Below are 22,798 nucleotides of genomic sequence, written 5' to 3' on the forward strand. Positions count from 1 at the left end.
TTGGAAGATTTTTAGCTCAGGAATAACACAAATATCTTTATATTGGGTTGGCCAAAAAGTTCATTTGGGTTTTTCCATAAGATGTTATGGAAGAACCTGAACGAACTTTCTGGCCAACCCAGTACTTAAAATATATCACCCTGACCCCAGTGTGAGAACAGATTCAAAGTGGTCAAGATGGGAAGGGGAAAATGAGATGAAATCTGTTGTAACAGTCCAAGTGATGTAGACTTTAACCACAGTGGTGGTGTTTGGGATGGAGAGATATTTAGAAAATATAAATGAAGATCATGGAAATTTATTTGGTATGAAAGTAAAGAAGGACAAATTGAAACCTTTGAATTTCTAGTTTGCTTAACTTGATGGATGGTGGTCCCATTCATGAAAACAGAGAATGCTAGGGGAGGGCATGATATTTAAGGAAAAAACTAAGTTTGATTTTGGACATGATGAGATTGAGTTGCCTTTGAAACATCCAAATGCAATTGCCATGTAGGAAGAGGACAATAAGAGTCTAGAACTCAGAAGTGAGCTCTGGATAAAGAGATTAAAAGTAAATGAAACCACAGATGTGAATGTGATTGCCAAAGAAGAGATTGTATAGTGAAAAGATGAGAAATAAGACCAAATCTTGGGGACTTCCAGTATCTAAAATCTAAAGATAGGAGGAGAAATTAGTAAATACTAACATAAATGGGTCAAAAAGATAGGTGTTGTGGTACAGCAGAAGAGTATATTGTTCATGAAAGCCAAGGGAAAAGAGACTTTCAAAAGAAAGAGAACAATTAACACTACCTAATGCTACTGTGAGTTCAAATAGGACAAAGACTTAAAAATGTCCATTGACAATATCAACCTAGAGATAACAAGTATCTTTTTTGGATAAGCTGCTGGAATAACTTCATTATTTTTTTTACTCCTTCACTGACTCTTCCTCCTTTTTTCATAAGTTATATATTTTGTTTGTTAAGAGAGGTAAAGTGGAGGTAGGGTGGAAAGGGATATAATCAAGGGTAGAGATTATTTCTACTTGCACAGAGCAGTATCTAACAGTTATGTGAGTTGTCTGTACACTCTTAACATTTATTTAAGTCTTCAGCCTTAGAGAAATGTGCTTATTCTCAAATTATCTATAAATGGCTTACAGACAAGACGTTTAAAATGTGATTTTCTCAGTGTGCAAAAATTAACCACACTTACTCTTGCAAAGAAAAGCATGCTCTCCATCAAGTTGGTGTTCGAGTGGTCATCATCTAGTGGCCATCATCTAGTGTACCATCGAGCATTCTGCTCATGGTCAAAAGTTCAGCGAGGATTTAAGATGAAAATTTGGAGAATTACTGTGCCCAGGAGGGGAGCTTATTTAGGCGAAAGAACACACTGAGATAAACTGCCACTACTGAAAATAGAATTGTTATGAAGGGTGGTGTGGCTGTGATGATGATTGTAGAGACAGTGGTGGTTTGTCTTTAAGCTCTACTCTGATTCAATCTAAAGGATTGAGTTTCTTTTCACTTCCTTGTCCCCTCTAATCCTGATCATACATGTTCTTCTTATCAGACATGATGATTACTATTGAGACATATGGATTAGTCAAGTCAGTCTAATTTACTGGGCCTGGGCAGAAAATTACATGAGTTAAGTCCCACAGACCTCCACGAAATAGGCTAATGTTGAGAAATGAGATGTTTTCATAAAAAAATAATTAGGGAGTTTGGGAGTAGAATTCAGTGCACTGGCTCAACGACCCTCTTCTCATCACTTAGCGACAAAACTAATGTTACAGCTGTTCATGGCCATTTATTGATAAAAGAGCAGAGAACATATTGCCAAAGGAGGATATGGGTGTCAGGTGCTGTTTCCTGGCCAAATTTCAAGTTGGATAATTCTCTACCAACTTCCTAAATCTTCCTTTACTTTTACTGGGGTAATATCCATTCCTTTCCTTCCTTATTAATCAGTGTTGCTTGCTGTTAAAGATTCGCCATGGTATATTTCAAAGCTGATTCACTGATATTCTAAAGCTGAGTAATAAGAGTAACAGTCCTAATTACTCTCTGAATGGTAATAAAGAAATCCAATGTACATAAATTGAGCATCTCCTTTGAGCAAACAGTTTGAATTAGTTATAACAGGTACAAGTTTGTTATTTCAAACAGAATTTCTTATTTAGCCAATGGAGCTTTTCAACAGTGCTTTAACTTCAGACCAAAGGTTGACATCTGTTACTATCAAATAGAAACTTACTGGTTGAGGTGTCTGTTTTGAAAGGCACTAACAATATTTAAAGTCATATTTCCAACTTAAACCTTTCTACTTCTTTGCTTTGCTTTTTCTCATCTCCCTCCTTCTACATACTTTTAACAGAAGCACTCAAGCAACTTGGATGGAAAAGCTATCTTGACTACGTATAAAGACCAACATCTTAAGTGGTTTCCAAGTTGTTCTGATGGATATTATTTATCAAGTCATTTCAGTCTCTCTGTTTAAAATACACAAAACCAAATGTAATCCGACAGACAGTAAAGTAAATCAAATAATATATATTCAGTTTTTTTCCAAAATACCTGAAAGAAACAAGTGCAGTACTTACAAAAAAATGACAAGTGCTTTGCTGGCTTTACCTTTTTCTTTCTTTATCAGGCTTGAAATCACTTCTGAAAGGAAAAATGTGTCTACTGTGGACATTTCTATTTCAACAAGATAGCTACCTATTTTGTACTAGGTAGCATCAGCAAGGTAAATACAGAAAATAACTTAAAATGGACACATTAAACAGTAAGAACTTGAATGCAATTGATACACTTCTAAAAGACAGATTCTGAAGTAGAAAAAAAAGTATAATTACTCTGTTTTCGCAGGAGAAAAAGGAATATAAATAATAAGAAAGCATTAGCTTCTTTATATGAAAAAAGAGTCAAAACATTTTATTGACTAATTGACAAGCTATTAATTTGAAGAATTATTTAATAATTTTAATCTACCACTGTTTGGCAATTATACAAAAATAGTACATATTTAGTTATTAGAATAAAAGCAGCAAAATGCACTACAAAACCAAGATGTTCCCTAAATATCTCCACATAATTAGGACATTAAGGTAGTGTTAGTTCATTTTCACTTAGAAATATCTAAGTGTGAATTTCTAATTCCAGTCAATAGAAACTGTTGCAAATATTCAAGTAGCTGAAACATGCTAGTCCGTAGGCCACTAGCCAGCTGATAATGTCTAGCTGCTTTATTATTCTGTGGTCTTTAGCCAGCTTTCCCTTGCTCATCGTCAACATTTGTTCAGTTCATCCTCTCTGTTTGAAATGAAACTTTACACACACTCTTCTTTCTCCTCCTCCTCTTTCTTCAGGTTCCAACCCACATACACTAATGATACTCTCTTTACTTCAACCACATATTTTCAGTTCCTTGCTGGAACCTGAAGTCTTTCTCTGACTTTGGAAACTAAAGCAGGAATTTACCACAAATCCTCTCTAACTGTAATAATAATTAATCAAAACTATTTTTAAATTGTATAATTGTTTGGTTGTCTACATCCTATGTAGACCTGTTAGTTAATGTGTGCTGATTATACCTGCTTTAGATTATAAATCATCCCTGTGTATTAATGATATTTCCTCACATAACCATTTGAGAACATTTCTTTCTTACTCTCTTTCTTCATCCATATTAAATTATAGATACCTGCTCTGACAGTTTGCAAAAGTTAAAACTTTCAGGAGCCAAGAGAGCTCTTAGATTTGCTGTCTTCAAGTGACAAGGAATAAATGAGGGAGGACAAAATCAGGGTGTAGACAAAGACAGCACATCATAGGCATTAAGAAATACTTAGGTGTGCCTACTTAGCCCACCGTTTGGAAAGGATCCACGTTACTTGGAACAGAGATTCTGCAGAATTGAGTGATAAGTTCTATTATTTTTTTTTTCTGGTCCTACATCTAATAGGAGCTAACAGAGGAAAAAAATATTGAAATGATAAATTTAAAAAAATGACAACTGGGGCACTAGTTGTTCACAAGCCACAATCCAACTGCCAATAGAAACATTTGAAAAGTTCTCATTGTGTGGGAATAGCTGTTGTTGAGAAGTCTGTAGAAGCAAAGCAAGTGGCCGACATTGGTGCCAAGTGGCCTATAAGAGGGAACACATCAATCTACTTAACTAAGGGCTCGTAGTTCTATGGTGTCCCAGTTTAAGTATCACTGAGGAGCCTATTTGATTTGACACTACCTATACAAAAAAATATGCAATTTTTTAAATTTGTGTCTGTGAATGTGTGTGTATCAATATATACTCAAAGACAGATATCCTCATCTATTATTACAACAAAATGTTTAAGCTTTGTGAAGTCATAATCTTATTTGATACAATACATTTCTTTGGCTTTACTCATTTGGCTGAGTACTAGCACTGTTCAGTCTTCTTCCTGGTCTTGGGCATCATAATCTTGCTTTGTTCTCTTTGGCATCTTATTCTATACCTTCATATTCCCAGCTAAACATCCACACAGATCTCTGTTAGAAAAGCTGCAATGGGATCTCCTCAAATTTTAGTTAATATTCCTAAGTAAGCCTTGTACTATACAATAATTGTGCCCAACTGCTAGTAAGAGAAATAGAAAATCATAGTGATGCAAACAAAATTGAAGTTTATATCACTGTCTCACAAAAGAAGTAGAGAGTTAAGCAGTCCAGGACTGATGGGAAGGCTGCATATTGCCACCAAGGATGCAAACACCTTTAATGTTTGGCTCCAACATTCCCAGCACTCAGCTTCCATCTTCAAGGTCAAGGTGCAAATAACTATAGCTCATCAACCATTGGGTTTAAGATCTAGGCAGAAAGAAGGAAATGGAAGAAAGTGGTGGTAAAAAGGTGCACATTAACCCTCTGTTCCAAAGAAGTTTTCTCAGAAGTGCCATCTGTCAACTCCCACTTAAGTCTAATTGACCATGTTGGCCTCAAGGGGACCTAAGAAATATTGTTGCCTAATCACGCACATAGCCACATGAAATAAAATAGTAGTTGATTCCTAAAGAAAAACAGAATATACTTGAAGTAAAAAACTAGTATTCTCTGATTAAAGTGTTTTCCTCTCTTAGTAGAAAAAAATATGGTATTAATGAATCCTTTAGCTTCCTCTGAATTTTTACATTATCTCCTTAAATTTGCAATTACCCAAAACATTACAGTATTAAAATGTTTCTACTCTGATTTCTATAACTTTTACAACATGAAAGATGTAATTTGAAGAACTCAGTTTTTTAAGAAAGAAAAATAATAGCTTTCTTCCTACTAGAAAGTGTGTCAACATGTATGGCAGATTGCATTATGATTTCAAATCATTTGCTTTTCTTTCTTCTTTTGTATTGGAGGTTTACATACTCTGGCACATTGCTATGTGACTTACATTACCTCCCTGTAGGTGAAATATACTTCCTCTCTCCAATGTCAAGTGTGACCATGTGACGTATTTCAGCCAATAAAACCAGAAGTCGTACAAGCCTATCTTAAATGAAGCTTTACGTGCTGTTGTCTGTCCCCATCAACTATGTTGCTCTTTAACCATTGCCATGAGAATAGCACATCCCAAATGGGGCTCTTACTTCAGCCTGTGTTCTGGAAGGTGATGGCATGTAGAGTAGAGGCAAAGCACATGACAGCCACAGACATAAAACACAATGTCATATATGCTACTAAGATGTTAGGGTTACTTACTATCATTGCATAAATTAGGGAAAGTTGACTAATACTCAAGTACATAATTGTCTTATTCTAATACAAATAAAAATTCTTTTTTTGTTGTTGTTTTATGTTATTAAAATTTCTTGATAAACAAACATCAAAGTCACCTGCACCTGAGGGGTTTCTTTCTTCCTTCTCCTACAGGTATGTTTTAAGCATTACCAGAAACTGTGCTTGGTGAGTTTATCTTACAGAGTTCCCATCATTATTCCCCACACAGGTGAGGTGAGGGAAAATAAAAATAGAATTGCTTCTCCCATTTTCTCTGTCCTTTTTCAAATGTGAACCCTCTTCCTTTCTCCAGATTCTCCTATTAATAAGGAACAAAAAAATGAAGCACGGTGGAAATCAAGCATTGGGCATTCAAGCAGAACTTTCATTCTTTCAGAAATAGTTGAACTAAATCAAAGTTGTCTGAGGAAGAATAAAAATGTGATTTTCTCTCATTGAACCACACTATATTTTCTGAACATTCCTCTCAAAATCTAAGGAACAATTTTGCTGCTACTAATTCAAAAATGAGGAAAAAGTAGATTTTTTGTTTTTGGGGGGTACCAAGTGAAATCACTTTAAGAAAAATCTCTGCATTGGGTTGGCAGGCTACATTATATCAGAATTCAAAACAACTGCCTTTAACATAAAGAAAAGAGATGATTTTGAGAAAAATATGTTATGGATACTAGATTTAACTCTGAGTTGGTACATATACACTTACATTTATATTTGTCCCTTTTTTCCTCTAACACTGATTCAACTACAGTAATTCAATTCTCATGTAATTCAAATAACTGTGTTCCTTTTAGAAGTAAGATTAGTCACAACAAAGGTAGAAAAAGAGATTTAGGACTGGGTGATATAATAGACATTCTTTAAAAATAGCAGTAATATGCTATTGAGAAGGAAAACACTTTAGGGAGAATGTATAAAGGGAAGGCAACACCAGAGCCATCACTGGAGCCCATGATTTCCATGATGTGACACTCTTTTAATTAGGACCAATTACTTTGAAAAGCTAAACTGCTTTGGGTAGAAGTCATCAAAGAAATATTTTATACTAAATCTCATGAGAAAGCAAGTTGTAGTGCCACATGGCAGTGACAGAGGTGATATATGCCACTTTGAGAGATGGACCCTTAAATAAAATAATAAAATAAAATTAATTTAAATTAAATTGAATACAATTAAATTAAAAATTTCCCAATTCTCCACCATGCCCTTCCTTCTTCATTTGCTAGCAAGAATTAGAGGATCCAGTAAGGATGCAGAAGTCCTAAGAAGTGCTGAGCCCACTAAATCAGAAAAGCTAATGGGAATTTTGTGCTCACCGAGCACTGTGAACACTGCTTGAACAGCCTCGAGCTGCAGGGAAAGGAGGCGGACACACTTAATGCCCGTAAAGCCTCTGTTCATGTGCATGCTCCACTGTCTCTTAGACTTAACTTACAAAACATAATTTTAAAAAATACAGTTTTTAAATATTTCAAGTTGCTGATATCAGAACCAAACATGGTACCCTTGTGAGTAAGGAGACTTCTGCAACCACACAGGTCACAAGCCCATGAAGCCAGCTCATGACTGGTTCCCCTCCCTCCCTCCCTCCTTCCTCCCCTCCCTCCCTTTCTTTTTATGAGTAAAGTGGGAAAGCTCTTAATCTTAGAAAACAGGATATCTTAATGGTCCTGCATGATCATGGCTTATTTAAGATAAGGAACAATGAAAATACAGGCTAGAAAATGATTTTAGAAGCATAGGCATTTTGTTACAGGGCCAGAATTTTGACTAGCCTGTTTATCAGATAGCAATATTAAGCAAATAAAGCTTAATATTTGTCAGTGATCAAAACAGCTACTTGCCCAGACCAGTTTCAAAGGTCTATTTGAGAAGGAAAGGAAAGAAGGAAGGGAGAGAAGGTGGGTGGGAGGGAGGAAGGAAGGGAGGGAGGAAGGAAGGAAGGAAGGAAGGAAGGAAAATGGATCCAGTGAATGACACTGTAGAGCAAAGGTCCTTGATTTGGACTGTGATATTAGCCAGAAATAAACGTTCATTTTTGTTCAGCCCCTGATACTTTAGGATTGTTTATTATAGTAGTTGGTCTCTTTGAGTAAAACTTCATTTGTACTAAAACAAGGAGCTCTGCCCTAATTATTATCTAAGCAAGAATAGTATTTCTAGATAGAACAATGGGAGTAACATAGAGAGTAACCATTGCTTATTCAGTTGTTCTAGTTGATAAAGGAGAATAATTTTGAAAAATGTTAGAATAATCTAGACAGTTTCCCTACCCTACCCTGCTTCCTCCTTCAATCTGCAAGGTCTACAGGTAAGATAAACAAAAATTAAATTTGAATTTTATGTTTCTATTGTTTATACCATGGGAAGTAAACCATTGCCTGGTCCAAGCTTGACTGTGAGAAAGTTAAACTGTCACAATGGTTTTATAACTACACAATTACATTAACTTAATGCTCTGACTTAGGCCTTTTTTAAAATTCTGAGAACCTTATCTCTTTTTTTTTGCAGCTATACAGAGAAACAAGAGAAAGCCACAGGGTCAATGTTTACTTATTCCAAGTCAAGCTGGCTTAACACAAACTTTCTGTTCCTCTCTTCCTTCACTACTAATTGAATCTTTAACAGTAGTAGCCTCCAAATGATAAATAATATTTTATCTTAACAGAAAGCTTCACAGAAAGTGGATAACTTAGGAGTGTTCATGATTGCTTTTTTTCCTGTGTTTTAACTGTTTTCCATGGTGATTATTTTCATCATTGTCTTTGTTCCAGTCTTCTAATAAGGAACACAGAGTTACACAAAATGGCCTCACTGAGAAATAGGATGTCAGGCAGGAAGAAATAGGTGCAGAATTGAAGTTTTGTAGCTGTTAAGAGATTGAAGGGCTCAGAAGATATTTTGCTATTATTGGCATGGTTAAGATGACTTGAATGTTTTGGTTCTTGAACTAAATAAAATAAATGTACAATGTGTCAGTAGTTCCAAACAATGATTCAGTAGTTCCAAACAATGATTCTGCTTTTATTTCTGCTCCACTGAGATGAGTGACTTTACTGTCAGTGAAACTTATGACAAGGTTAGAAGGGAGACTGATTATTTTGGGGTGGGAAGGATGATTTTAGAAAACTGAGATTCACAGTTGGCAAAAAAAAAAAAAAAAAAAGAAAACCGAGATTCACAGAACACAAAGCTGCATGTCACTAGACATTAAAATTTTACCTGGGATCATAACAAATATTAATTGATTGAATACTCTATGCCTAGCATTGACCCAGTAACAAATAATATGGGGAAATCCTTCTCTATAGATAAACAAAACTATAATAAGAATTTCAAAATACTTTGGAAGACACTGAATTTACTTAGTTTTAATTGTGAAAGGCTTATTTTACAAAGGCTTATTTTAATTGTGAAAGGCTAGTAGCTAAAGTCACGTGCAGCATGAGTTGTAAGATGAAAGAAATCCATGATTCCATTCTTTGTTAGCTTGTCAAATATAATTATGGCTTTAGTTTTCAATTATATTTCTGGAGGAAAAGAAAAATATTTATTGATTTTTAAATTACTACTGGTAAAATGTACAACAGTTATATTTTTATGTTGAGAATATTTTAAAGGTGACTTACATTTGAAAATTGCAGACAACACAAATACATATTTCTTTTTTCTCTTGGCACATTGAAATAATAGTAAAACAAAACAAACAGCACAGACCACAACAATAAAGAATATCAAATGGAGGCCATGAAAAAAAGAGAAATGTTAGTAACTTTCTAGAAGACAGAAAACAGTGGAAACAGTGTTGACCAATGACCTGAGAAGCCACAGTCTAGTTGACAAGCAAAAAGTGTTGTAATTAGCGAGCTGGCTGAACTGCCTACCAGGTTCCAGAAGGCAGGAGTGAGAAGTAGGGTTGAATGTGAAATCACAGGGGTGATTGCCCATGCCTATCCAGGGTTCTACCATGTATATGGGGTGACTTAAAATCGCTTAATTGTTTTAAATAAAACAACATTTTATGGATGACTTGGGCAGAAATAATGGACATTAGTGCCCCCATTCCCATTCTTGCACTTAAGGGTTCTCCAGCAAAATGACCATGTGCCAAACCCTTACCCAGAAGATAGGAAACAGAAAAAATAAATAAATAAATGGAGCTAAGAAACAGAAAACCAAAATTCTAATTAAAGTCTTCAGAGGCATCAACTATATTTCAATAAAAAAAAAACCTTCAGTGAGAGAGTAAAAAAAAATGTATTGCATCCATTAAAAAACATACAGTGAAAAATAAGTAATCACAAAATAAGCAGGGTTTCTTGGAAACTAAAACCAAAATTTAGTAAGATTGAAAGATAAATTTGAAGAAATTTACCTGAATATAAAACATAAAAATACATAGAGGTAAAAGTATGAGAGAAAATATATGAGATAAGAAAGGATCAACTGTTGGAAATTTCAAAGAAGGATATCAAGAATAACAATAATATTAATACAGTAAATCTTCTCTGAGTTAAATGCCTTGACATTAGAGAGGACAGAATCATAAACATAATGAAGGAAAAATTTTCAACGCTTAGGTATACTGAGGATATCTTAAAATTTTCCAAAAAGACCCTCCAATAACACACACACACACAACACTGTAGGTGAGCCCCGGCATCATTGCTCATATAAGACAATAAATGGAGTTGTGTTTCCATGGCACTACGTGAACAATGATTTTCAACCCAGAATGCTTCCCACTATAAGAATTTTGGACTAATGGACTTCTATTTTGTAGTTTTAATCATTTTTAAAAATTGAGATGACTGTAGATTTGCATCAGTTACGAGAAAGAATACAGAGAGAACCCTTGAACACTTTGCCTAGTTTCTTCCCATAGTAGGACTTTGCAAACTATAGTACAATATCCCAAACAGGATATTGACACTGACAGAATCCAAAAATTTTATTCATAGTTCTCCTGTTGTTTTACTTACTTTCATTTGTGTGTGTGTGTGTATGTGCACGTGCATTAACTCCTACACAGTTTTGCCACTTTATTGGTTCATATATCTACCACTGCAGTTAAGATACTAAAGAATTGCAATACCACAAGGATCCCTCAGCTTTCCCTTTATGACTAAACCCTCTATTGTGTTCACTCCCATGCCCATCTCTAATCCCTAGCAACCATTAATCTCTCCTCCACTTCTAAATGTTGTAATTTTGAAAATGTTATATAAATGGAATCATACAGTATATAAGTTTGGTTTTTTTTCACTCAGCATAATTCTTTGAAGATTGTTCCAAGTTGTGTGTATGGATAGTTTATTCCTTTTTATTGTTGAGTAGTAGTCTGTTACAGATGTTCCACACTTTGCTTAACCAATTTTTTGACTATTGAAAATAAAGCTGCCAAAAACGACCGTGTACAGGTCTTTGTGTGAACATAATTTTTATTTTGATGCGATAAAAGCCCAGAAGTTCGATTTCTGACATGTATGGTAGTTGGTTATTTAGTTTTCTAAAAACTGCCACCAAATTGTTTTCCAGAGTTTCTGTACCATTTTACATTCCTATCAGCAATGTATGGTCCACTTTCTCTACATCCTTATCAGCATTTGTTGTTGTCACTAATTTTTTTTAAAATTTTAGCCATTCTTATAAGAATTTAGTGATATGTCATTGTAGTTTTAATTTACATTTATTTAATGACTAATGATGCTAAACATCATTTCATATGCTTATTTGCCATCTATATATCCTCTTGAGTAAAATATCTGGTCATATATTTAGCCAGTTTTCTAATTGGAATTTTTTTAATGTTCAGTTTTGAGAGTTATTTATATATCATAGGCACTAGTCCTTTGGTATATGGTTTTCAAATATTTTCTCCCAGACTGTAGGTAGTCTTTTTATTCTCTTTATACAAGATTTCACCAAGCAAAAGATTTTAATTTTGATGAGGTTCAATATATCTATATCAATTTTCCCCATTATGGATTACACTTTTTGTGTCAAGTTTAAAAATTCTTTTTTAGTCCTAGACACTGAAGATTTTTTCCTTTGTTCTTTTTTTTCATCACTTGGAAAATAGTGTGCCCTTGCCTCTGGCCTCCACAGTTTACAATGAGAAATTCATTACAATCCAAACTCGTGTTCCCTTTATGTAGGGTGTCATTTATTTTGGCTGCTTTCAATATAATTTTTTCTCTCTCTTTAGTTTTCAAAAGTTTATTTGTGATGTGTCTTAACATGGATTTCTTTGTATGGAATTTGCTCAACTTCTTTGTGGGTTTGTCTTTTACCAAATTTATGAAGTTTTCAATCATTATTATTATTATTTTTTTTTTTTTTGCGGTAGGCGGGCCTCTCACTGTTGTGGCCTCTCCCCTTGCAGAGCACAGGCTCCGGATGCGCAGGCTCAGCAGCCATGGCTCACGGGCCTAGCCGCTCTGCGGCATGTGGGATCTTCCCAGACCGGGGCACGAACCCGTGTCCCCTGCATTGGCAGGCGGACTCTCAACCACTCCGCCACCAGGGAAGCCCAATCATTATTTTTTTAAATCATCTTTTAGTCCCAATTTCTTTCTCCTCTTCTTCTGGGACTTGAATAATACAAATATTGAGTCTTTTCTCATTTTTGCTGTTGTTGTTGTTTTCTGCCTATTTTCTCATTATTTTTCAGATTGCATCAATTATATTATTCACCAATGCATTCTTCTGTCATCTCTACTCTACAGTTGAGCCCATCCAAGACCTTTTTTTTCCTGTTATGGTAATTTCCATTTTTATAATTTTAGTTTGGTTCATTTTTATAACTTCTGTTTCTTTGCTGAGATTTTCTATTTTTTAAATTTGTTTCAAGAGATTTTGTAATTATTTATCAAAATATTTTTATGACAGCTGCTTTAAAAGTCTTGTCATCTAATTCCAGCATATGATTCATTTTGGTATTGGCATCAGTTCATTGACTTTTTTAAAATTTAAGTTGTCTTTTCTTGGTTCTTGCTATGATGGTTTTTTTTTGTTTTTGTTTTGTATCCTGGATATTTTGTATTAGGTTAGGAGAATCTGGGTCCTATTTAACTTAAAAAAAATTTCAGCAGTCAGATTTAACACTCAGGTCTTGGCGTACATTTGTGAGCTGTAATACCAACGCCAGTTTAATTATCAGGGTCTTTTGGTATTATCTTGACCTGCCTGGTTTAGCTGTTGTTATTGTGGCTCCAACTGTTCCCTGCTGGTGCTGCCTCAGGGTGTATAAGGGATTTCCCTAGGCCTGACTGCCAGGTATCTCTCAGTGGGTGAGGGTGTAGTGAGATTCCCCTACCAGTGCCTTTCTTCCATGGTGTTTCTGGGTGGGAGAGAAGAGTCTTTTGCTTACAGGGACGTAGGTGTTTCTCAGACTGAGCTTCTTGTTGTAGCTGAGCCCCTTGCCCCACCTGCTTAAACCAGTGTCTTTTCGGCAGGGAGGGACAATCTGTAGCCCACTGAGATGAAAAACCTGCCTGGACCAGGCTGCTTGCTCTGACTTTGTTCCTTGTGTGGGTTCTGCCTGACCTTCTGGTAACTCTGGGCAGGGTAGGAGAGACTTAGTCATGTAAGGCCTAAGAGGCTTCCTGGACCAGGCCACCTGCCCTATCTTGTCTCTTCTGCCGGCTCTGCCTGCCTATTTTGGTATCTCTTTGGAGGATGAGTGGAGTTTCAGGCCTGGTGGGTAATGAGAGAGCATCCCCTGGCTTTTTGTTTCTGGCAGTGCTCCCCACATGATCCCCCTTTTTTGTGGTGTCAGGCTCCCCTGGTGTTGTCAGAGGGACTTCTCTTTGGGGAAGAATAACCTGCTTTCTGTTGCTAGGTTAGGATTTGGGAAATGCTGGATCTGGGTAGCCTTCTCCTATTGGGTGAGGGTCACAAAACAAAATGCACTGCCACAGTTGTGCTTGTTCCTCCAGTCCTGGTGTCCTAAACCAGCTGACCTTCTTCTTACAAACTTTCATAGTTGTTTGCTTTTTGTCTTGTACCCTTTCTGGGGTATATAGTTGTCTTTAGAGGAGAGATGTAGGGTAAAAGGATTTTATACCATCTTGTCCAGATTAGAAGTCTCTTAATTGACTTTTTAGCATGTATTGAAATTATATAATAATTCAAAAAAACATTATTTAAAAGAGTAGTTAAATTATTTTGGGGGGGGAGTAAAATAAAAATCATTTTAACTTTGATCTGTTTTAAAACCTATATACTTTTTTTTAAAGTCCACGTGGTTTTCTAGCTTCTTCTAATGCTTTCTTAGGTTAAAACTTTATACTGAAATAACAGTAACAGCTATCGTCGTTACAAAACCCATGCAAGGTAAACAATGTTTTCCTCTTTGAAAGAAGATTCACTGAATTGCAAGGAGTATGAGGATAGATAGTGCTGTCATGTACTGAGACTCAAATTTAGATCCATAAAGCTTAATAAATTGTTTCTTTCCTTATATCCCAATTTCATAATTTTAGACTCAGACTTAAAAGCCCATGTAGACTTATAGGGAAATATTCACCTGGAAAGCCTCAATATGCATGAGTTGTGTTTTTTTTTTTTTAACTAGATCTATTCAGTGGGAGTATGAAACTGTAAAATGTGGTTTGAAGTCACATTCAGATTTTTCCACTTCCTGTCAAGAAAATCTTGGATAAGTCACTTAATCTTTCTGATTCTCAGTTTTCTTATGCATAAATTTGATTTAATAGTATATACCTCATCATGTCATTGTAGTGATTAGCCAGTAAACATTGCAAAAACACCTAGAATGATTCCTGACACATAAGGGGCATTGACTAATAACACTCAATAATGATATTGCTATTGATTTTATTATTACTATTGATATAATGGTGATGATAATAATGATGAAGAAGAATAGGAGGAAGAGAGGAAAGGTTCTTCAAAAATGCTGAGACATAGAAGGGAAATGTTCTAGCCTAACAAATCAACTAGAGCTAATTATGTGAGTGTGGATGAGATATAAGAGAAAATTGGAATATATAATGAGAAAAGGTATAGAGGAAAATAAAAATAATGTTCTAGAGTCAAATCACATTTTTATCATCAACAGTCACTTTCCATGTAAAGGCAGAAAATGGAAAATCACATTGGGAATTCAAGGGAAAGGAAAAGTATGAATTGACCATAAATTCTTATTCACAAATTTGTGAATTTGAATTCACAAATTCTTATCAAGAACTAGTTAGAGGCAAAGAATGGATCACTGGCTCAGCTTTACAACTGTGGAAATTTCATGCATATCCTAATTTAAGTCTCCAAAAGTGAAAGGCACCACTATCTTGGAAGAGCTGAAACAATTTAATAGTATTTCCATTAAATGAAGAACTGAAATTTAAATTCAGTTGGCAAATGTAAATGGGGAAAATAATATCCAATATCTGTGATTGCTTACAGAGATCTTATGCAAATGCCCATCACTGACACATATTAGGATTTAAATGGAACATTGGAAATCATCTGATCTAATAGAATTATTTTACTGATAAGGGAACTAAGGCTAAAAACGAGCAAGATAAAAAATGTGGCATTTCCCATTGGTGCAATTGCTGAAGGAAAAGAGAAATAAAACAAAATAAAGTACCCGATTTCTGTAATCAAGTTCACTGATAACATGATTTACAGAAGTCCTTTTGTAAAAGTGACAATATTGAGGTACCAATCATGCTGATACAGATATCCTGAAAGTAGACTGTAAATAAATTATGTTCCAATGTATAATGAAATTTTCCTTAGGGTATTTCAAGGTGAAAACGAACAAGTTAACAAACGAAAAACACCTTGCAATTGACTTCTTCATAAAGTAAATGATTATTTCTTAATGTGACAAATTCTAAGTGATCTCTTACAAAATTTTAATCTTCGTATCTATTCATTAAACAAACATGCACCTGATATATGCAATACATTTTGGACATGGAACATACATAATGGTATATGGCCCTATTACATAAGAAAGTAGCTTAACAACTACTAAAAGATGCATCATAACTATATAATGTTTACTCATACATTTATTCCATTTCCATAAAAGAGAATGAAACAAATGCTAAGCTTGTGCTGGGGACATAGTGATAGAAAAAGGCTTTCCAAAGAAGTTGATTTCCAAGTATGGCATAAAGGATACATACAGATTTGATGGTGGAGATGGAAGGAGAGAAAGATACTCGAGACATGAGCAAAAGTTCGGGGATATAGAAGTAATTGTTTAAATAACCTAAAAATTGGGCTGGGGTGATGGGAGTTCAAATGTCATGGGAGTAGAAGGTCATTGATATCTGAAATAATGCCAAAATTCTAGGTTGGAGCCAGTATTTAAAACAATTTGATGCCATTTTTAAGAGATGAGATTTATTCTAAGGACAAAGAGAATCCACAAATAGTTTGTGAAGAAGAGATGGCAGTCTGATTATTGGTTTTAGGGCACAGCTGACAACTACCCAGTGAATTGATAGGAGAGGGTAGAAATTGAAGACAAGAGTCCATTTGGAAGTCTACAGAACAATTCAGAAATGATCCAGAAATCGTAAGGACCTGAATTCAAATGTTTACTGTGGGAAAAAAATGAATGGGTGACAAATGATACCATCCAGAAAGTAAAAAAATAACCTACAGAATGGGAGTGAATATTTCCAAATTATACATCTGATAAATTACCTGATAAGCATACATAAAGAACGTTTAAAATGCAATAATAAATGATAACCGAGTTAAAATATCAGAAAATTATTTGAGTAAACATTTCTTTGAAGAAGATATATAAATAACCAGTGAACACATTAGCCACTGCAGAAATGCAAATCAAAACCACAATGAGACATGGCTGAATGTCCTGTGTGTGTGTGTGTGTGTGTGTGTGTGTGTGTGTGTGTGAGGGGTGGAGGAGCAATCATACACAGCTGAGAAACACTGTTCTGGGGTTGTCACAGTGCAATTCTAAATAAAATTGTACCAGTCCATATTATGGAAGAATCTTAGAGCCATCATTATTGGTTGTGTACTTGCCAAGTTTTATTTTTACACATGTATTAATATCATAATATATATTTATAATATTTTTGGTCTATCAATTATTCATAGTATAATTACAATAATTTATTGATTATAATTACCTTTGTATTTTGCCTTTCCATCCCTATTCATTTCTTGGCATACATCTAATTAGCTTTCTTCATAATACTTCTGTCTGAAGAACTTCTCTTAATAATACTTTTATTTCTTTTTAAGTTTTTCAATCTTTATTATTTTTAAAGCATTTATAGGTTCACAGGAAAAGTGAGGGGAAGGTACAGAGGTTTCTCATACATCCCCTGCCCTCACACATGCACAGCTTCTCCCATTATCAACATCCCCTAATTGAGTGTTAAATTTGTTACAGCTGATAGACCTATTTTGGCACATCATTAACCAAAGTCATAAGTAATAGCTACATTACTGTTCACTTTTGGTATTATATGTGGTATGTATTTGGACACATTTATAACAACATGTATCCATCATTATAATATCATACAGAGTCTTTTCACTGCCCTAAAAATCCTCTGTGTTCTGCCTGTTCATCCTCACTGCCACCCCAACACAACCCCTGGAAACCACTGATCTTTTTACTGTTGCTATAGTTTTGCCTTTTCCAGAATGTTATATAATTGGAATCATACAGTATATAACCTTTTCAGATTGGTTTATTTCATTTAGTAATATGTATCTAAATTAGTGCTGCATACTACTCCATTGTCTGGATGTACTACTGTTTATTTATCCATTCCTATTGAAAGATACCTTGGTTGCTTCCAAATTGTGGCAATTATGAATAAAGCTGCTATAAACATCTGTGTATAGGGGAGGGCTTTCCTACTTTCTTGGCCTACCCTCAGTTTTATTTTTAATTTATTTTATTTAATATTTTTTTGTTGACATCTGAGTTTTTTCTTTGGTTTTGCTTGGGGTTTTTTTTTGGCTGCATTGGGTCTTAGTTGCAGCACGTGGGCTTCTCTCTAGCTGTGGCACCTGGGCTCCAGAGTGTGTGGGCTCTGTAGTTTGCGGCAGGCGTGCTCTCTAGTTGAGGCGCATTGGCTCAGTTGCCCTGCGGCAGGTGGGATCTGAGGTACCTGACCAGGGATCGAATCCACGTCCCCTGCATTGGAAGGTGGGTTCTTAACCACTGGATCACCAGCGAAGTCCCCCAGCCTCAGTTTTAGACAGGACCTTGGGTCCTGGCCCTAGAGGGTGGATTTGTTTGTCTGCATCCCTCACTTTTTCCTTAAATGGCAGCCAAACTCTGTCTTGTGTCTGTTTTGAGTATTGAGCAAGAGGCAGTTTCTTTCCCATCTCTAAGTAATAAACCTCTAAGATTTCCTAAAGCTGAGGAGAAGAAGCCATATTTAGACAGGACCTGAGTTTATTCAATTTATCACAACTCACTCCATTTACCTAATGTATACTTAGGCACTCAACACTGGCCATATTCTCTCACTTACTTTACCTGTCCTACCCTACCTGGACATTTCAGTGTGGATCCCCAAATATAGTTAAATACGTACCACTATAGAATTACATTAGATAAGAGCTGCCATATCTAATATATTCCTATTATTAAAGATATATATGTTGAGAGAGGAAGTCTGGCATAATAGTACTAGTAATTGTCTAGGATTAAAAAATAAATAAATTCTAAAGTCTAGGTACATCTAAGTCTCTAATAGTCATTTGATAAGTCACTTAACTTCTTGGAACACACTTTCCTCATTTTCAATTAAATTGAGTTTAAAAATTAGGTACACTTTTGCAAGTCACTGTATTGATGTAAAGATGGAGAAAATTCAGTATCTACCCCAAAGGAATTTGTACTCCAACCTACATATTATTTGATTAATATCTAAAAATCCCTCTATGCTTAAAAATTACATGACTATAGATTCTTATGTTCAAGAAAAAAACTCAAACATATATAAATAAAATCATTTAACCACACTAGATAATATTTGAAGTTAATAATACAGTATTGCATAATTCAGCCTGACAGAATTCTATTGATTTTTGTTTATATGAGGAATATTATTTATGCTCCTTTTGTCTCTTTTGATTAATAGAATATCTCAGCTTATCCAAAAATTCAGACAACCAAAATCTTCCTGTGTATTTTCTTTCAAATAAATTGAAAGTTTTGTTTCATTGAAGCTTGGTTTAATAAATAAAATAATTCCTAAAACTTAATTTGGGACATATTACCTCCAGACTTTAGATAATATGTTTTAGTATTATTAGATATATTTCACAAAAATTATCTCAATTCCCATTTTAAAAAAATGTAAAATATTTGGCTGTTGAAGCTTTAATTCCCTCAGCTTTTCTTTATTTTTTTATTGAAGTATAGTTGATTTACAGTACATCAATTCCCATTTTAGTTGGAAAGGAGATAGAGAGTGTTATGGACAGTCAGAGCTTACCAACTTTTGCTATAAATTTATGAGATTGTTTTCTTAGTATAGTTTGTCCTAAGATGTTACACTTAAAAGATACTAAAATCACTACTCATATCTTGAAATGTAATGCTTGACATTAGCTGTATGAATTAAATTATGTGTATCAATATAAGGGCATCCTATTCCATTAAAGAAAATATTTTAACAACTTTGTATTGACAGTGAAAAGATCTGTATGCTATGGTCTTAATTTATTATAAAACTATTTGTGTGTGTAAATGCGTGTTTAAGAAGAGAGAGCACATGTATGTATCTATGTATCAATGTATCTTAACTGCTTATCTGGGGAATAAGAGGAGTTGTGAGTGTTTTAATTTTCTTACTTTTTGACTGTCTCAGGATTTTCTCCTCCTGACATCTGACATTAATGCTGACACTCACTAAGTGTCCTATAATTCAATTCAGTTCTGACTGAAATACCAGGTGTTAGTGTCAGACTCCACACATTTAGGGGCTCAGTCCCACAACACTGCCCCCACCTCAGATGCCAGTCAAAAGTCCTGATCCACCATACTTCTGATGGACTGGCTATAATTTGGAGATTCCCGTAACTACCTCCTCAGGTTCAATGATTCGGTAGCATGACTCACAGAACTCACTCAAGAAGTCATTACTTACATTTACTGGATTATTATAAAGTTACAAATGAACAGCCAAATGAAGAGGTATACTGGGCAGGGTCTTAAAGAGTCCCAATCATAGGAGCTTCTGTCACTATGGAGCTGGGGTATGCCATCCTCCTGACATGTGGACATGTTGGACAAATCAGAAACTCTCTGAACCCCATCTTTAGGGGTATTTATGGAGGTTTCTTACGTAGGCATAATTCATTAAATCCTTGACCATTGGTGACTAACTCAATCTCCAGCCTTTCTCTTCTTTCTGGTTGTTGGGGGTGGGGCTGAAAGTTTCAAACTTGTAATCAAGGCTTGGTCTTCTTTCTGGTGACCAGCCACCATCCTAAAGCTACCTAGGGGCTAATCAAGAATGCCTCATTAGAACAAGGAACAGTCCTATCACTCTCATTTCTTGAGAAATTCTAAACGCTTTAGGAGCTCTATGCCAGGAATAGGGAACAAAGACCAAATATTTCTCTATGATACCAATATATACTCTACATATTGTTTTTTTTTAAATTATAGTATACACAAAATTGTAAGATTTGCTATTTTACAAAGTGTAACCTTTATATAAAATATCTGTACAGTAATTGAAAAGTGTACAAGTATTTGGTTCATGCAATGAATATCTCTGAACTAAATTATTTCATGAGAATGTTTAAAATATATCAAAAGACCTTTAGGGGGAGTTGAACTAGGTTTACATGGTCACCTATGTGGTATGATTTGAAGGCCACAAAACCACTACCTCTCACTCTCACCATCACCACTGTTCTTGCCACAGAAGTTGAATTACCACATAACATGCATTTTCTTTGTTTTCTTCATGGGGCAGCATGCAAAAGAAATACCAGTATTGAAAATAAACCCTCAAAATTATTCATTTTCTAGTTACAAGTTTTTACCCTTTAATAAAATCTTCCCAATTCCCCCCACCCCCTCAGCACCTGGTAAACACCTTTATACTCTCTGTTGCTACTGTTCAGCTTTCTTAGATTCCACATTAGTGGTATTATGTAGGATTTGTCTTTCTCTCTGTGACTTATCTCACTTAGCATAATGCCCTTCAGGTCCATCACATTGTCCCAATATTTCTTTTGGCTGAGTCTACAACAGCACAGATTCACTGAACTTTTGAATTAGAAGCAACCTGATAGATCATCAAGTACTTTCTGAGGAGTGTTGGCTTCCTTCTAGACCATATAGGTTAGCAAACTATTGTCCTGGGCCCAAATCTGACCCATTTCCTGTTTTTATAAATAAAATTTTATTGGAACACAATTTTTTTTGAAAAGACAAATTATGAAAAGCAGTGAAATTCTTGACTTAAACTTTACAAATGCTAAACAAGGATTCCATTCAGGTGTTTTGCTGTTGTTATATTTTTAAATTTTCTAAAATCCAGGTAAAATCTCTCTAAAATTCAGAATTTGCTAACTTTCTTCAAGAAAGTCTCTACTCCAGCTCCTATAATTAACTTTTATCTGTCTGTGATAAGATCTTGCCAGTGAAAATCAATCTAGCCCATTTCAGGTCTTTTCAGTTATGGCTCTACTCAATCTGGACAACCCAATCAAGAAAATAAAATCTTGGGTCCCAAGCAACAAAATATTTTTCCTTATTAGAAGGCAGAGAAAGGGGTTAAAGGTGTGAGTATTAATAATTCTTTTTTTTAAATTTCTTTTAAATTGTTATTTTAATACCCAAGTTTGGTTCAGGATAGCACAAGACCAGTGAACTTCAGTGCTCAATTCAGATTAAAATTCACATTTACCAAGCAAATAATAGCTTAATTTGGGTGTCAGAAAAATGAATGACATAGTTTTGCCCTCAAGGAACTCAACAATCTAGTAAATGATAAAACAGTACAAATATAACTGTAATACTGAGAATTTATATCAGAAGCTGATATTGTACATCGATTTCCTAGTTTATGAGATATATTTATAAGATTATTTGACCTTGTACTAAATAGACCACTTATAGCAGCAGTCCCCAGCCTTTTTGGCACCAGGGACCGCTTTGGTTGAAGACAATTTTTTCCACGGACGGGGGCAGGGGGAGGGCGTGGGGAGATGGTTCAGGCGGCAATGCGAGTGATGGGGAGCGATGGGTGGCGGCAGATGAAGCTTCGCTCACTTGCCCACCACTCACCTACTGCTTTGTGGCCGGGTTCCTAACAGACCGTGGACCGGTACTGGGGACTGAAATAGAATTATTTTAAAACACTCAGATGTCTAGGCTCACTTGGTCACTGGAAATTAGGCTATTTAGATTCACATCTCCTGAACTTTTTTCCCCTTTTTTAAACAGCTTGTCAAAGGATAATCGATACACCGAAAACTGCACATATAAAATGCATACGATTTGATGAATTTGGATATACGGACACACTTGTGAAATCATCACCTCAATCAAGGTAATAAACATAAACATCACCTCCAAAAGTGTCCTCATGACCTATTGTTTGTATGTGTGTGTGGTAAGAACACTTAATATAATTTCTACACTTTTAACAAAATTTTTAAATATGCAGTTGAGTGGTGTTAACTGTAGGAACTATGTTATACAACAGATCCCTAGAACTTATTCATCTTACGTAACTGAAATTTTATGCCTTATTGAAAAACAAGTCCTCATTTCTCCCTCCCCTCAGTCCCCAGCAACCACCATTCTACTCTCTGTTTCCATGAGTTTGATTATTTTAGATACCTCATATAATTGGAATCATGCAGTATTTGTCATTTTGTGGCTGGCGTATTTTACTTAGCGTAACGTCCTTCAGGTTCATCCATGTTGTTGTATGTGGCAGGATTGCCTTCTTTTTTGAGGCTGAATACTACTTCATTGTTTGTATATACCACACTATATCTATTCATCTGTCAATGGACATTTTGAT

General features: G+C 35.2%; 1 protein-coding gene across 1 annotated transcript in view; it reads left to right on the forward strand.

Annotated features, from left to right (window-relative positions):
* The window catches only part of LRP1B (LDL receptor related protein 1B), a gene marked incomplete at its 3' end in the record, with an annotated part of 2,330,707 nt that overhangs the window by 143,579 nt on the left and 2,164,330 nt on the right, over positions 1–22,798 (forward strand). Inside the window, exon 3 of the mRNA XM_081243013.1 lies at positions 22,213–22,318. The remainder of the gene's footprint in view (positions 1–22,212; positions 22,319–22,798) is intronic.

The sequence above is a fragment of the Mesoplodon bidens genome (assembly GCF_964165515.1).
Source record: "Mesoplodon bidens genome assembly, chromosome: 8".
Lineage (NCBI taxonomy): Eukaryota > Metazoa > Chordata > Mammalia > Artiodactyla > Ziphiidae > Mesoplodon > Mesoplodon bidens.